General features: G+C 33.5%; 1 protein-coding gene across 2 annotated transcripts in view; it reads right to left on the reverse strand.

The window, feature by feature from the left end:
• The window catches only part of CPNE8 (copine 8), a 306,320-nt gene that overhangs the window by 83,527 nt on the left and 204,937 nt on the right, over positions 1-17,856 (reverse strand). The gene's annotated exons all lie outside the window — the stretch shown is intronic.

Genomic DNA, 17,856 nt, shown 5'->3' on the forward strand with positions numbered 1-17,856 from the left:
ATTAGGTTTAATAACTCATATCTCAAAAGCATTTCATCATCTATGCTATCCAAATGATTAACTATTAATTAGGATGAAAGTTTAAGACACTCAAAAATTTATTATTATCCATATCGATAGTCACAAATATAATATACAAAATCTTCAAACTTTTCTATGACCAGGATGTAATAGGACACTATTTTTAAAAGGGACACTATTTTTAAACATTAACATAGAGAATATTCACCAAGCCTTATACTAATAATTTTAAAGTACATTGTTAATACCAAACATGGTTATTCTAAACTTCTTTACATTAAAGCAATCATCACTGCCTTCTCAGAAAGCAGAACTTCTACAGGTGCCTTCTTAGTTTAGGTGTGGAAGGGTAAGGATTGAGAAAGCATATGTTAATTCTCACTATAAAATCCTTACCAATGTGATTACTGAGGCTGGCTTATGCAACTGTAAAACAGATGTTATGCATTCACCAGTTTAGAAGGGACTTGTATTCTACTACTCTGCACTAATTTAATGGTCAGCACTAGGTTGAACACACACTGCTGAGAAATAAACATAAAATGCTGGTATTTGGTGCAGTGGTGAAATGTAATGCATCAGAGGAAGAAGATAAAGACTGTGGGAGCTGAAGTAATAAAACAAACATAGGGGGTGTTGTCACTGCTATTTGTATCATAAGAGTTTAAGCTTGGCCCACTTGCTTGCAAATGTGAGGTGTTTATTACCATAAAAATGGATATTTTCCCCAAACTCCAGGCAGGTTTATGCTTAACTGTGATTCACTAAAATCCATAAACCTTCCATAGACCTGATGACCAGTAACAAGCTACAAGCAAATTGTGGCTAGCCGATAAATACTGATTGCTAAAGCTGGAATTTCAAAGAAAAACTTGCTGCTATTAATTTAAGAAGCGTTTTTGCAATAAAAAAATATATTTTTAAAATTAAGACAAAACTCAGATATCCAGCCTTCCAGTTCTCCCTTATTTTAAGATCTTGTACATTTATGACAATAACCTATACAGGGCATTCCTCTTTACCCCAGTATCACCTTGACCTCTTTTAGATTTAACTTTCAAAAGCAGATCTACACACATGAAAATGATAAAAGGAAAGAGCATTGAAGACTGTAACCAAATATATTTGCATTTTTGCACTTGTGAATCCAAACCCCAGTATTCACTCTTTCAATTTACACAGGGAAAATTACAAAACAGTACTTTTGTGCTACACATTTCTTATAAATAAAATAATTCTCTTTGACTTTTAGAAGTGCAAGCTTATAACTGTGATATCTTTCACAGAAATCTTAAAAATTCTGAGTTATGGAAATTCAGCTTAGAACCTATCCTCTTCCATTGTTATGCGTGTTTTATATAACTTAAGTAATAGTCACCGAGAAAATGTTCTATTAAAGCACTTCAAACACAACACTTTGATATTGGTAAGTGTGGACAAGGCTTGTATAACCAGAGCTCACCACACTTGTGGTAGGAACCTAATATTGAAGGCTTAGAAAATGGCTGGATCATTTACGCCCTCATGGTAGTTTTCTGACTGTGTAAATTCTGTTTGGTTTCATTGTTTAAATTCAATGTTTAGGCCTCCTGCCACTCAATACTAATCAAGAACTTGGTTGAGAGAAGCAATAGTTACTGGTTTCCATTACTCAATTGAGATTAATTATGCAATTACTCAACCACATCTCAAGAACATGTAATACATCCATCTGGATAAAGTCTGTCCAACACAGTGGCAAATCTGGACCCAAGTGAAATGGTCAGGTTTCCTCAACTGCACACTGACATGCCATGCTGAAGTCATGGTGAAACTTTCTAAGAAGCAGTTTTTGAACATTTAGTTCTGTTTTGTTCTTGTTAAATTTGTTACTCTGCAGAGTTGAGTGATTAACAAAGGGGTACAATTCTCTTTGGTCTCAGTGCTAGGAATCTGTGCTGCTCGTGTTTCCTATTCTGAAAAGACCCCGTTTATCATGAAACGGATATTTTTGTCTCTGAAGTTGGTTGTTAAAAGAGCTTAAGCCAAATTTGTGGCACATCTCTAGCAGGATATGTTTTCATCATGTGCTAGGAATCCTCAGCAACCTTTTCGGATATCTTACTCTTATTTTCCCTTTGCTTCAATTTTCTCACACAGTTTAGTTCACTATGTCTAATTATAAGCTTCCTTGGATCTTTTCAGAATAAGACAGAACATAAATAAATGAAAGAATGAATAAAATACTTGTTCCCCCTTCTGAATCTTGTTCAAGATGATTATTTTGCATAAAACACTTAATTTGCATGTCATACAAATGCAATGCCATCCTTGTGCTGTAGAGGAGAAAATGTACTGAGTCACAAATTACATTTCATGCTCCAAGATTTCTGTGACATACAGAAAACACATCATTGCATTTATTCAGATACAGATAAATGGATGATCAAGAAGTGATGATTTGTCATAAGGTCATAAACATAAGTGGCAATAGCAATGAAATAGCCAAGCCTAGACATAAGGTGCTTTGTCTCAAGAATACATCTGAAGAACCTGGGTGGATAAGTGAATAATTCTCAGGTCAATTTTGTCATAGATCTCTTGAAATGCATGGGAATTTTTAGTTTCCCTTGTCAACTGCCGTTCTTCAAATATTATATATTAAATCATAGGTAAGTACTTTAAAGTAAGTATTGAAGGTGGTTTTCACTGATTTATTCTTATAATTATTTTTTCCCTATCATCAACCATTAGTAGATTCTACTGAGATTAAAAGAAAGAATAGTAATTTAATATTTTTATCTGTTCACAACTGTCAATACTGTAATGTTGAAACAATTCTCACTATACAGAGAAATATGATGAATAGCACTTTGATAATAAATTACAACCAACAATTTCCTTGAGATTCAATAATACTGCTTTGCTATTTCCTGTTAATTTAATTGTAACTAAAATAATTATTCTATGTTATAAGTCTCAAGCTCTCTGACTGCATTTACAAAATAAAGTTTACTGCAGGGTGGTTGATCTGATTTGTGTCCATTTACATCTCTAATTTTTTTCCAAAATTTTTTTATAATTGATATATGTTATTTAAAATCTGAGGAAATAAACCAATATTGAGAGCAAATTGATTAATATTATAGGTAGTAACTTGGCTCTAAAATGCCTTGTTTGAGTAAAGTGATTAAATTTTTGAATAAAATCTGAATATTATAATCATTTCTATGCTCTATTAATAGTGGAAAATGGGTATTATGTATATTCATATTTATATCTGAAACATGTAGGACAGTCCCTACTTAACAAAGTGTCCATCTTCCCCTACTTTTGGCATCTTGTTTCACTTATCTTTTACTCTACTGCTTAGCTATTATCTCCTCTAAGAAATCTTTCCTGCTTTATGCTCTTCCTCTTTGTTTAAAAAAAACCCAATTCTCTCTATCATCATATTTCCTATATTGTATAACAGCTGTTTATATATCTCCCCTCTTAGTTTTTATAACATACTTGAAGGTAAGAAAGATGATAATTTCATCTCAGTATTCTCAGCATCTACTTCAGTGCCTGGTAACCAATGGGAATTTTTGAATGTTGCAAATATACTCAAGTTAATATCATAGTCATGCTGTAATCTTACCTTGCCAGTAATATTAACAGTTTTGCCTCTCATGAATTTTATTTAGCCCAAAAGAATGGCACAAGTGCAAAACATATTAGCCATTGGTACTCTATTTCTTTGAAACAACTCTGAGGGTAATGCTGATAACTGTTATTTTCTCATAGAAATGCACTCACATAATCACACCAAAGACATAGAAAAAAGAGACGAGAATATTGCCTTTGCTTGGCGTTTCCAATGATCTTCCTAAAGATCAACCTGCTTTGGGCAGAATAGATGATGCTTATTTTCCTCTCAGTCATTAAACTAATTTTTGCACGTAGGTACAAATGACAAATACATACTGAATCCATCTCATCCCTCTCTCTATCATCATGTTGTCTTGAGTAAATCAGTCACTTTGAGGTCTTTACATCTTCACCTAAAAATTGGAGGCAATGTCTATTTACTGTTTTGAAAATAATCCTAGATAATTCATTTGAATTCTTTCTGTGAAAGGTGTTTAATTCCTTATAAAAGACATTACTAAAATACATTTTTCTGATTAGTAAGTAATATGACTCTAGACACTTATATGTATAGTTTTAAAGAAGCTTTAATCAAAATAACCCTTTGAAGATGTAACAGGCTTATGAATTGACATTTGGGAGTTACACATATACCTGTGGCTTGTACTGGTCTGATGTAAGAATGCTTAATTCATTAAGCATACCTCTTTTTTGGAGTGTGACATGTTTCAGGTGTGCATTAAAGAATGTCTCAAATGAGGATTTGTAAACAAACTGTATATTAAAGATAATTTCTCTAATTGGGATACTGAAAAGATTTCAGCACAAAAATTGGCAGGATCTTTCCTATTTGAAACCAAGTTATTAATTCCATAATTACAAGTAAAATGTACCATGGGATTTGTGATTTCCCATGATCACCACAAAAAGTCTTTATAAGTCCAGATAACAATAGCATATCAGCTGTCCCTGATTTTGCTTTTTATTTTTTTGTTTTCCTTCTAGTCAAAGCTTTTGACTTTGACCCAACTTTTCAGCATTTAGGAATGTTTTTATTAATGAGATGACACTGGCCCTCACTGATTCTTAAAATTTCAACAAAATCAAGTCTTTTTTTTCTTGTAACTTCCTCAAATCCTGACAGAGAATTTAGTTTACTTTAAAAAGTCAGAAATATTTCTTTAACTATTCCTCAGTTATGAGTTGGTCTATATTTAAATCTACAGAACTATCATGATTCTTAATTAATTGCCCCAGTAAACACAGATTATCAGCACATTCTGACAAAAGTAATATTTTTCTTTGTAATGTCCTGGTTTATTTTTACTGGTAGAAATTATTATATATAAGATATATATGAATGTATTCAATGTAGAAGTTTTCATTTATCTCCAGTTTTGTTGAAATTTGAAGTAATTTCAAAAGGTTTACATTTTCTTTGCTCCGTCTGTAGATTACAACAACACTTCTGAGCCTCCAAGAAGGAAACAGATATCACCCTCAAATATTAACAATTCCCAGGAGGAACAGGCTAATTTTATCAGTCTTATTAACACCTGCTCCTTGATCCATTTCTAATACAGGCAGAAATTTTAAAAGATATAAATACCATATATATATAAAATAAGTCTTCATTTCCTTTTGGGTGTAAATATATATAAAATTTTATATAATCATATATAATGTTACATCTACATAATCATACATTTTAGTAAGTTTATATTTCACTTATTATTACTTAATATTTTGCTTATTAACTTTATTTTCACGTATTTTTTATCTACACAAAGAGTTAGACAAACCACATTTTCTAAGATAAAGACAATATTTTTAATGTGGTTTAGATATAGCAAATGATATATGCCATAATAAAGGAACTGTTCTTTATGATGATTTATCAGATTGAAACCAAAATTGTATGCTTAAGTACTCCAATTTTTAAAAAAATATATGCTATATACGTATTTTTAAAGTGTATTTTATATTATATACATTATTTACAATGTTAGATTATTTAAACTGCATGTGTATCTGTAAATTTTAACTACACATAAAGTCTAACTTCTGAAAGATAATTACCTTCAATTTTTTTCTATTGCCTCTAATAAGTTTAATGCACCAAAATATTGTCAAGCAAAAACTCCTCATTCAAATTCAAATTTGCCTAATCAAATAAAAGTGTGTCATATCTAAAGCCATAATTCTTAATGTAAAATAACTTTTACCTAGCAACAGTTTCACAAATGCAATTTAATTCATTATAAGGCAGGATGGAGTTTCTTTAGCTCTACAGCACCTTTGGATATTTTTCTACAATTATATGAATTAGGAAGTTAACTGAGATAACATCTGAAGTAAAAATCTTCTCCAATTTTATGGATTTTTATTTTTAATTTAATTAATTTATTTATTTTAAAAATATATTTTTTATTTATTTATTTTTGGTTGGGTTGGGTCTGTTGCTGCGTGCAGGCTTTCTCTAGTTGCAGCGAATGGAGGTTACTCTTTGTTGCAGTGCGTGGGCTTCTCATTGCGGTGGCTTCTCTTTTTGCGGAGCACGGGCTCTAGGCACGTGGGCTTCAGTAGTTGCACCACTCAGGCTCAGTAGTTGTGGTGCACAGGCTTAGTTGCTCCGCAGCATGTGAGATCTTCCCAGACCAGGGCTCGAACCCTTGTCCCTTGCATTAGCAGGTGGATTCTTTACCACTGTGCCACCAGGGAAGTCCCCAATTTTGTGGATTTTTAAATACTTATGTTATGCATGTCACATACTTTTCTCTGTAATTTCAAAGTGATTGAATTCTAATCTTTAGCTTGAGCGTTAATCTCTGGAAAGAAATGTCTGTGTGATTCAGTATCCCGTTTCTAAAATATACACTATCAGTCAGTGAATGTTATTTTTTTTCAGACTAATGAGAATTAATAAAAATAATCAGTATTACTATAATAAGCAAAGCAAAACCAAACAAAACAAATGGAACAGAAGCAGTATTAACATAAAATAATAATAAATTTGATGTTGGCCAAAGGATCAAAGTTTTAAAAAAAATGAGATTCCATGCTTTTGTAGCTTCTTAGTCTTTCTTTGTCATTGGTTTATGCCCAAATAAATGCAATTCAAAGTAATCACTTCCTCTCCAGCATATTAATACAGTAAGTCCCCTACATATGAACCTTCAAGTTGCAAACTTTCAAAGATGCAAACGTGAATGAAATTGAAGCTTGCCCTCCATCTCCTATTGCTGAAGATCCCTCAGCTCTATCATCTCCCAACTCTTCTCTCTCCTCCCCTCAGTAACTCTTCTTGCCTGTTCACTTGATGCCAGCCCCTGTATGCCAGCTGTTGTACTGTATTACTGTATTTTTCAAGTTACTGTACTGTAAGATTAAAAATGTTTTCTTTATTTCTTTGTGTTTGTTTGTTCTTTATGTATTATTTGTGTGAAAAGTATTATAAACCTACTACAATACAGTACTATATAGCCGATTGTGTTAGTTGGGTACCTAGGCTAAATTTGTTGGACTTATTAACAAATTGGACTTACGAACGTGGTCTTGGAATGGAACTCATTTGTACTTAGGAAACTTACTGTAACCTTTATTCAAGACTAAAAAAAAAAAGCATACAAACATTAGTCATAAGAAGATAGGCTCAATTCATAGTTTAAAAAATGTTATTTTAGCTATGTAGCATATGCTTTTATAAATTGTTTGCTAACACACTGGTATACTTCTGGGTTAGTGCTCATAGATTAGTACTTAATTTATGTATTACTTTTTTCACTCAAACTTGCCTGAGTTCATAGATAAATCTATTTGCTCATCTATCTAGATTTGCTATAATATTGCTAGCTTTGTTTATTCTCTGTAAGCATTGACTACTACTGTAATGTCTTTAAGAGATAATTATATCATCTTAACTTGTCTTGCTTTCCCACAATGTTTAAGACTGGAACACAGGGATTCTATCATTTCTCTAACCAAGGTTCGTACTGATAGGAAAGTGCAAGCGAAAAAACCTGACAGGAGTAATAAACACACACACACACAACACACAAATCCCAGCCTGAAGTAGCAAAAGCTGGCAAGTTGCACACTACAATCCACTGCTACCTATGGTTAAGGTCTTTTCAGTGGCGAACAATCCCTTCTTCGCCTCTGGCATATCTTCTCTATTCTATGTGTAGGGACACTTTTTCCTACAGTGGTGCCAGAGTTGCCAACAAACATCATAAGTGTTCTAGCTCCTTTGCCATCCTTACTTGTGGAAGGATGCTCTCTCTGGCCACCAGTCTCCATACTGTCCATTACCTTCCTGACAGGCTGAGGTACTCCAAAAGAGACAAGAGAGATCAACTGCAAATGGTAAGTCACAAAGATGAGGAAATTAAAGTAAATTTGCTATTGAAGTTCTTTCAAACCTATGGGGAAAATGCATTTTGGAGAGCTTTCTTTGATCAGTGTCAAGGTTTTAGATTTAACAGGCTTACAAACTAAAAAAAAAGTGTGTTTATGCAGTAGAAAAGTATGAATTATTGCTGTTGTAGTTTCTAATTAACATGTATAGATAATTCAGATAATTCAAGCCTGAAAGCAGTCATCCAAATTGCCTAGAATATTTATCTCAAATAAAACCAAGTAATTCTCAAATATTTATCTCAAATAAATAAAATATTTATCTCAAATAAAACCAAGTAATTAACAACATTTACTTTTATTTTGTGCTGTGTAGATCAGGCATTGGTAGTAAAAAATGTACATGTTATAAATTTAAAAAATGATTATCTCACTTTGGTGAAATTTCACATTTAAAGCTGACAGAGTTTACTGTAATCCTTGGCATAGATCTCATGTGGCAGCTCAGAACTTGCAGATTTGAAAGAGTTTCAGCTACAGGAAGTTGTGTGCTTATTTTTATATTAATATACTTCACATTAATACAAAAATAATAACTACTTATCACCATTCAAGATTTATAAGGTCTTTTTGAATACCTATATAACTATTCTTTCCACTTCTCTAAATGAATATTATTTTCTTATACTACTTATGGAGAAACAAACTTTTTAGGTATTTTGGGTGGCTCTAATAATTCTTTATATGTTTTTGAGCAGTGTAATTTTTATGATAATGGTTTTAACAGTGTAAATATCTTCAAAGTATTAGAATATGGAAATAAGATAATATACCTCATAAAAGTTTTTTTTTTGGTTAGAAGCTTGAATAAATTAATATATTTTAAACTATATGAGGCTCCAGAAGACTATGAAGAAAAATTTCAGAATACTTGAGTTTCCGAGAGATACAGATCTAAGACATTAATCAACATTAAAAGTACTGAGTGAGTACTTTTAGATGGATAATCCGTATTTGTAGAAGCTCTTCTTCTTTAATACTAAGCATAGTAGGAACCTTGTGCTTAAAACCCAACCTAAAAACCTGTGAATTTTCTAGTGGAAATCAAAGAACTATCCATGCAACTCAATAAAAATAATGTTTTCCTACTGGTTCTACCTTTGGGTTCTACTGACTCTGGTTAAGTCATTAGGCTTCTTAGTAAAATTTTTCACCCCTCAAAATCATAAAATATACTTTCTCATACACTTCAGAAAAAAAGTTTAATTGATTAACTTGAGTTGTTCTGAACAGAATACCAGAAAAACGTTTTGGGTTCTTGGAAGAAAGGTACTATACTAGAAAATGGCCATAAATGCATAATCTCAATATATGTTAACATTAATTTGAGAGGTTAAAGTATAAATTTACAATACATACATTCCATTGGCTTGCTTGTTTAAACTATGCTCTATATATACTAATATATTAGCATGTAATATAAAGTGCATATATGCTCAACTCTTTTTACATATTAAATATCTTATTCTATACAGTTAGTAAAATAACAATCAAGAACTATTTAGAGAGCAATGGCTTCAAATGGGCATTGTGAATGTGTGAAGATTTAAATATAAGAATATTTTTATATAGATCTAAATAAATATTCCAATTTTGAATTCACTTTAAATATAAACCATAGGGAAAACTGCACATCAAAAAATTCTTCTCTAGTTTGTATGTTTATTCTGTTCTACAGATAAAACCACAAATTAAGGCCAAAAAATATGAGTTAACAAGTATTGTATCTCTATTCCAGAGCCATAATCATAAGTAAATCAAGCAACTTAAGTAGCATGATCATTAAATATACATATATTTTCATATGTTTATAAAATTTTATTTCAAGTATGTATCAATCTCAAGATTTAGAAGACTTGCTTCTGAAAAAGTTTGCAAATAATTCTGCAACACCCCTTAGTGTTGCATATATGATTGTAATTAATACATGCCATATATATAATTAATCTGAAATTCGAAAGTTAATAATCCAGATTATTTTCACTTCCTTAGAAACATTACATAATACATATTATATATAGGAGAAATTGTGATACCAAATTTAGTTCTTTTTAAGGACCTTATTTACTACTCACAATATAGTTACTGAGTACTCCCTCTAACTGAATCTTAATGCCAAACAATTACATTTAATCTGTTTAAATATACACACGGAATAAAAAAGAAAAATGCAAGAGAATGGCTTATTTTCAGATATTCTTTGATCGTGTCAAATTGAGTGCAATGCCAAAGATGGAAATTTTATGTGGTGCTAGCATAATATTAAAATGTCGCTAATTTTTAGTAACATAAATCTTAATGTGGACTATAATACATAGCTTAAACTATAACGCAGAAATGAATCAAAACATTATAAAATGTGCATACAAAAGAAAGTTGTGTCTTCCATTTCTAATGAAGTGGATAAGCAATTACTTAGATAATATAAATACACAATTATCTGTATACTTTAAATAAAACCTATTTTGCCGTTTTTATTTTCCCATCTTCAACTTGCATGTATAGGCACAAATTAGAAATTATGAGTACCAAAACTATGCACCCAAGCAGGTTGGAACTAAGAATATCATAACTGAACATCAGAGTTTAAATATCAAAAACAGAGTAGAAATGCTTGATGTAAGAGAGCAGTGAATCAAACTCCAGGACATTAAGTATCTTTTAGGAAGCTCAGCTCAGTCATTTGGTTAAAAACTTTTAAAAATAAATAAATAACACCAAGTTCTCAAATATATCTGAACATTTACCAAAGCTAAGTTTTCACTGGTAGTGACAATATTCTGTGTCTTAGTTTTCCTTCAGATCAATACAATTTGCCTTTTAAGTGTGATTTGACTATAACATGAATAAATGGCTAAAATATTATTTTTGTCTTGTTTTAATTCTTTCAGGTTATGCCTGTTATAGTTACCATCAAATGCTAAAAGGAAGAACCTGTGCTTCAAGGGAAAGATTCTGGACTTCTGAATATCATGTTCCATTTTTTCTACACTAAGATGATGGGAGATAAAAGCAGCACTTAGAAAGGCAGTTATGTCAGAGGAATAAACAGTAGTTTGCTTTGAAAGCTATGACTACCTAATAGTCATATAAAATAGACAAGTCATTTCCACATTCTGAGCCTTAATTTTCATATCTAAAAAAGAAAAAGAACAATAATAATGTTCCTTTTGGGGATTTCTTTTTATAATTGAGAGGGAATATGTACAATTGCTTAGACTATTAAATTAAAATTAAAACTCTTATAAATAATAATCATGAAATTGAATTATCAAAGTATTCTATAAGAGAAATTTATACAACAAAAAGACCACACCACAATACTCTTTCTTTCCCATTCATATTCTCTCTTGTCTATCTCTTTTATCTCTCTCTTTCTGACTAGCCAATTTCAATGGAATATTAAAATTATTACAAAATAAATGTATTTGGCAAGTTCATGTCTGTAGTGAACTTCTCAGTTGTCAAATTTTAATAAACTGTTTTTTACAGGATTTACTTATTGCTAAATTTAGTTTCATGTGTATTTGGAACACTAATAGGTGATTGAGAAACATAGAGCTACACAACACATGTTAACACAAAATCTCAAATTGTCTTCGTGCTTAGAATCAGAGAAAACAGTGGGTGAACATTACATACCAATAATCATTCTATTGTATAAAGGACAAGCATCATTACTAACAAAAAGTCTTCATACTCACAACCAGAAGTTTCGTTTAACTGTAAGAACTTTATGGCCAGCTCTGCAGAATTTTCTCCCAAAACTCTCATGAAGCAATCACATATACTTAAATTGTTCCAAATAAATTTTTAAAGTAGAGGGTTCTCCAATTTATACCTTTAATTTATATTCAAACATCTCTCCAATTCCCTAGTCTCATAGTTCTAATAGCCTGATACACATCTCCACTGTGATATATAATTTTGAAAACAGGAATTGAGGGTGGGAAAGAGAAAAGGAAATACTGTAAATGGCAAAATCTTTATCAGCACATTCTTGGGAGCGATAAAGAGAAACTGGATAAAACCTAGTCAGGACTTGGAAATATCTGAATCTGTTAGGAAGAGAGAGCTGAGCCATGTGTAAGAAAGCACAACAGAAATAGGTTGATGTCATCTGAAATGTTTTCATTCCTCTGGCATGAGATCATCAGGAGAGTTTTAGTATTATCTGATTGAGACTATAAAATAGGTTTACATTTGGAGTATCATCAAGACTAAGCAAAAGCTAATATTAGAATTTTAAATTCACCAAGTCCAAAACCAAGTCCATTATATCCATAAACATGGTTTAATTGTATTGATCTTCTGTTCCAAATCTCAGAAAAAAATAACAGTTTCACCATCTGAGGTTTTTTATTATCCTATTCCAGAATGATTTTCTAAAATGGTTCTCAACCCAAATGTGCATCAGCATGACCTGGGGAGTTTTTTCAAAAAACAAACCTTTAGACTGCACCCCAAGCCTTCTGAAGTAGAATCTGCAAAGATCCTATTTTGAGAAAAGCTCTCCAGGGGATTCTCATGCAAGCCTTCAGTTGAGACCACTGCTGTAAATGGTCCACAATGTTTCTGGCAATAAGAAAATTTCAATATATTTTGATCCTGATTACAGAAAAAGATCAAGGTTTTCTAGAGAATGGTGATGTCACTTAAGGTCATCACAGAGATGTGGAAAATATTCTTCAGTGTAAGCAAAGGTAAAACCTTTTGAATATGGATCAAAAATCTTTGTGGATGTAGATGGTAAAGTTACCTGAAGCCACGAATATATAAATCAATGCAATATTTTATCCAGTAAATTGGAGGTCAAAAATGATTGCCATGACTTAGGAAAAGAGGTAATGCTTTTTTTGCCTTTTCTTCCTTGGAAACCTCAACACATTTCTCATGCATACTATAATATAAATAAGCTGTATTTTTTCACACTAATTTTTTACAAAATTGCAAACTGGAAGATAGGTCAAAGTATACTATGAAATAACAAAAATGATGAAAACAATGCTGAGCTGCTTCAGAGTTGAATGATTGAATATCTTATGTACACAAATGTCAGTCTTTCAAAATGCTTTTGAAAACTCTGCTTTCTTTCATCAGGAGACTGTTCCTTGGCCAAAAGCCTCATTAAAGAAATTATTCTTCAATGTTTTGAATATAACAGAAACATAAAATTTTTCATTTTAAGGACAAACACTGAGGATCCACAGAGATCCTAAGATTCAGAGGAACTTAAAATGATCAGCAGTAAAACAGCTGTTACCTTATGTTTTATGGGGAATAAAGTGCTATTAAAAGTTTCCTCTTTGTTATTGCTCAACTTTAAAATAAGATCTAGAATCCTATGTAGGGAAAATACAGATTGACTTTAAATATGCTTTTGATGTTTTTGTCACTAGAACTAGTAAAATGAGCATACAATATATATTAATTAAACGAGTAAGAAAAAAACTTAATATATATTTTCTATAAAGATGAATTTGAAATTTGGAACAAATGAGTGATCTAGGAGCCAGTTTAACTTCTGCCAGCTCACTCACACTTAATTAAGCATCTATACTTGGAATATAGAATTCCACTCATCCGCTCTTCCCAAGCTCATCTGAAGCAACCAGATTTTTCTGGATTTAACTGAAAGAAAATAATAGATACTAACTCAATAAAAAGACACCACATTTTCTATTAACAGCTAATCAAATTATTATTACCAATATTTGTATTTATTGCCAAAGATTTTCTAGATAGAATCCTTTGTTACGTATCCTCCATTGCGTATCTGTCCCAGAGGTAAAATCTCTGCTTGTTGACTTAATCATCTATCTCTCAACCCCAGAGATAAAAAGGTATGAATTGGATTAGGAATATCTAGTCACACTGTAGAAGTGGCAAGTTGGTATGTCAAATTGATTTATTTATAATGTTGGTATTTCTATACGTTTGGTTGACATCTTTTCTTAAGAGCTCATGGTAAAATTCTTGAGGATAAGGTAAGGCATAAAAAAGTAAATAAAAGGGTATTTAATCACACTATCCATAGATAACCTTGTTAATGGTTAGTATATGTTTTCTATTTACATATTTTAAGAATATATTCCAGATACAGTGTATAAAGCTGCACTGTCCAATAAGGGAGACATTAGTGAAATGTAGCCATTGATTACTTGAAAACGTGGCTACCAATATGCTGGAGTAGCCTACTAGTAGACTGGCACCAGCTTTGGGCTCCCTGGGCCTTGCAGGCAGCTGCCTCAATTTCAGCCCTGCCCCCTAGTGGGCAGACAGGAGCCCTCCACTGCAATGAGCCCTCCCCCTGCCAATGTCCTGCAATTAGACACTCTGGGACTTGCCTCTCCAATAAGTGGGCCCAAACCTGCCTGGATTTGAACTGAGCCTTCCCAGGTCCATCAGCCAGTGGACCAGGACATCCACCCACCACCAGCAGCTAGCACCAACCCTGAGAACTCCCAGGCCACACAGTCACCAGCATTGGAACCCAACTGCACCCACCAGCAGGCCACCAGTCATGACATAAGGCAGGATCTGGCAGCCAACCATGGCAAGAGTCAGCCACGTTTACCAGCATCCCACAGTAGCTGACACTGACACAAGAGAAGGGCCTACACTGCCCATATAGGGGGCTCCATTAGAGTGATATGTCTGGTGACCAGAGGGAAGTATGCTGCTGGGCTCAATAGGATGTCTCCAACATAAAGTCACTTCTCCAAGACTGAGAAACATAAGCAACCTACCTAAACATAGAAATTCACATAGAGAATTAGACAAAATGAAGAGATAGAAGAATATATTCCAAATGAAGGAATAAAATAAAACCTCAGAAAAAGAAATAAATGAACTGGAAATAAGGAATATTACCAAGGAGAGTTCAAGGTAATGATCGTAAAGATGCTCAACAAATTTGGGAGAAGAATGTATGAACACAGTGAGAAGGTTATAAAGAATTGGAAAATATAAAGAACCAAACAAAGCTGAAGAATATAACTGAAATTAAAAAATCACTAGAAGGATTCAATGGTAGATTAGATGGTAAAGAGGAAAAAATCAGGAAACTAGAAGAAATAGTGAAAATCATCCAAGCTGAAAAGAAAAAAAGAAAAAAAAAAAGATTTAAAAAAAAAATGAGGACAATTTAAGAGATTTCTGGGACAGCACCAAGTGTACTAACATTTACACTAGAGGGGTTCTAGAAGAAAAGGAGAGAGATAAACAGGCAGATAAATTCATTGAAGAAATAATAGCCTCAAACTTCCCTAACGTGGAAAGGAAACAGACATCCAGGACCTAAAAGCACAGAGAGTCTGAAACAAGATGAACCCAAAGGGGTCCATATAAAGACACACTGTAATTAAAATGGCAAAAAATAGCTCAAGATGGTGGTGTAGAAGGACGTGAGCTCACCTCTTCTTACAAAAGCACCAAAATCAAAACTAATTGCTGAACAATCACTGACAAAAAATGCTGGAACCTACCAAACAGGATACATTACATCCAAAGAATAAGAAGAAGCCACAATGAGACAGTAGGAGGGGCACAATTGCGATAAAATCAAATCCCACGCCCACCGGGTGGGCGACCCACAAACTGGAAAATAATTATACCACAGAAGTTCTCCCACAGCAGTGAACATCCTGAGCCCCACATCAGGCTTCCCAGCCTGGGGGTCTGGCAATGGGAGGAGGAACCCCCAGAGAATCTGGCTTTGAAGAACAGAAGGGTTTAATTGCAGGAATTCCACAGGACTGGGGGAAACAGAAACTCCACTCTTGGAGGACACACACAAGGTCTTGTGCACAAGAGGGTCCAGAAAAAAAGCAGTGTCCTCATAAGAGATTAGGCCAAACTAACCTTCTAGGATTGGAGGGTCTCCTGCAGAGGTGGGGGGTGGCTGCAGCTCACTCCAGGGCCACTAACAGGGGTACTTCTGGGGAGTACTCATTGGCATGAGCCCTCCTGGAGGCTGCCATTTCTTCCCCAAGACCTAGTCACACCCAACAATCTGTAGGATCCAGTGCTGGGATACCTCAGGCCAAACAACAAACAGGGAGGGAGCACAGCTGCACCCATCAGCAGACAGGCTTCTTAAATTTTTCCTGAGCTCAGCCATGACCATCAGAGGGACAAGACTCAGCTCCATACATCAGTGGGCAGGAACCAGTCCCTCCCACCAGGAAGCCTGCACAAGCCTCTTGGAAAGCCTCATCCACCAGGAGGCAGACAGCAGAAGCAAGAAGAACTACAATCCTGCAGACTGTGGAAGTGAGATAGCAGAGGAATATGTCTCAGATGAAGGAACAACATAAGTAATGATAGTGAAGATAATCCAAGATCTCAGAAAAGGAATGGAGACACAAAATTGAGAAGACAGAAGAAATGTTTAACAAATACCCAGAAGAAGTAAAAAACAAACAGAGATGAACAATACAATAACTGAAATGAAAAATACACTAGAAGGAATCAATAGCAGAATGACTGAGGCAGAGGAATGGATAAGTGAGCTGGATGACAGAATAGTGGAAAACATGGTTGTGGAACATAATAAAGAAAAAAGAATGAAAAGAAATGAAGACAGTATATGACTCCCCTGAAACGACATTAAATGCACCAACATTCACATTATATGGGTCCCAGAATGAGAAGAGACAGAGAAAGGACTTGAGAAAATAATTTGAAGACATAATAGCTGAAAACGTCCCTAACAAGGGAAAGGAAACAGTCACCCAAGTCCAGGAAGTGCAGAGAGTCTCAGGCAGGATAAACCCAAGGAATAACGTGCTGAGACATGGAGTAATCAAGTTGACAAAAATTAAAGGAAAGAAAAAATATTAAAAGCAACAAGGAAAAAGCAACAAATAACGTACAAGGGAACTCCAATAAGGTTATCAGCTGATTTCTCAGCAGATACTCTGCAGACCAGAAAAGAGTGGCATGATATATTTAAAGTGATGAAAGGGAAGAACCTACAACCAAAAATACTCTACCCAGCCAGGCTCTCATTCAGATTCAACAGAGAAATGAAAAGCTTTACAGACAAGCAAAAGCTAATAGAATTCAACACCAAGAGACCAGCTTTGCAATAAATGCTAAAGGAACTTCTCTAAGTGGAAAAGAAAAGTCCACTAATACAAAAAAGTAAATTACAAACGGAAAAGCTCACTGGTAAAGGCAAATATACGGTAAAGGTAGGAAATCATCTACACACAAATATGATACCAAAAGCAGCAATTGGGGGAGAGCACAAATGGACAATCTTGGGAATGCATTTGAAATTAAAAGCAGCAACATAAAACAATCTTGTTTGTATATAGACTGCTATATCAAAACCTTATGGTAAGCACAAACTGAAAATCAGCAATAGAAACACACACAAAGAAGAAGAAGGAATCCAAACACAATGCTGAAGTTAGTCAACAAATCACAAGAGAACAGAACAAAAGAGGAAGGTAAGAAAAAAAGACCTATAAAAAATCTGAAACAATTAACAAAATGGCAATAAGAACACACATACAATAATTACCTTAAACATAAACTGATTAAATGCTCCAACCAAAAGATACAAACTGGCTGAATGGATAAAAAAACAAAACCTGCATATATATTGTCCACAAGAGACCCACTTTAGATATAGGGACACATACAGACTGAAAGTGAGGGGATGGAAAAAGATTTTCATGCAAATGGAAATCAAAAGAAAGCTGGATTAGCAATACACATATCAGAGAAAATAGACTTTAAAATAAAGACTCTTAGAAGAGACAAGAAAGGACACTACATAATGATCAAGGAATCAAT

The sequence above is a fragment of the Balaenoptera ricei genome, chromosome 10 (assembly GCF_028023285.1).
Source record: "Balaenoptera ricei isolate mBalRic1 chromosome 10, mBalRic1.hap2, whole genome shotgun sequence".
NCBI classification, from domain to species: Eukaryota; Metazoa; Chordata; class Mammalia; order Artiodactyla; family Balaenopteridae; genus Balaenoptera; species Balaenoptera ricei.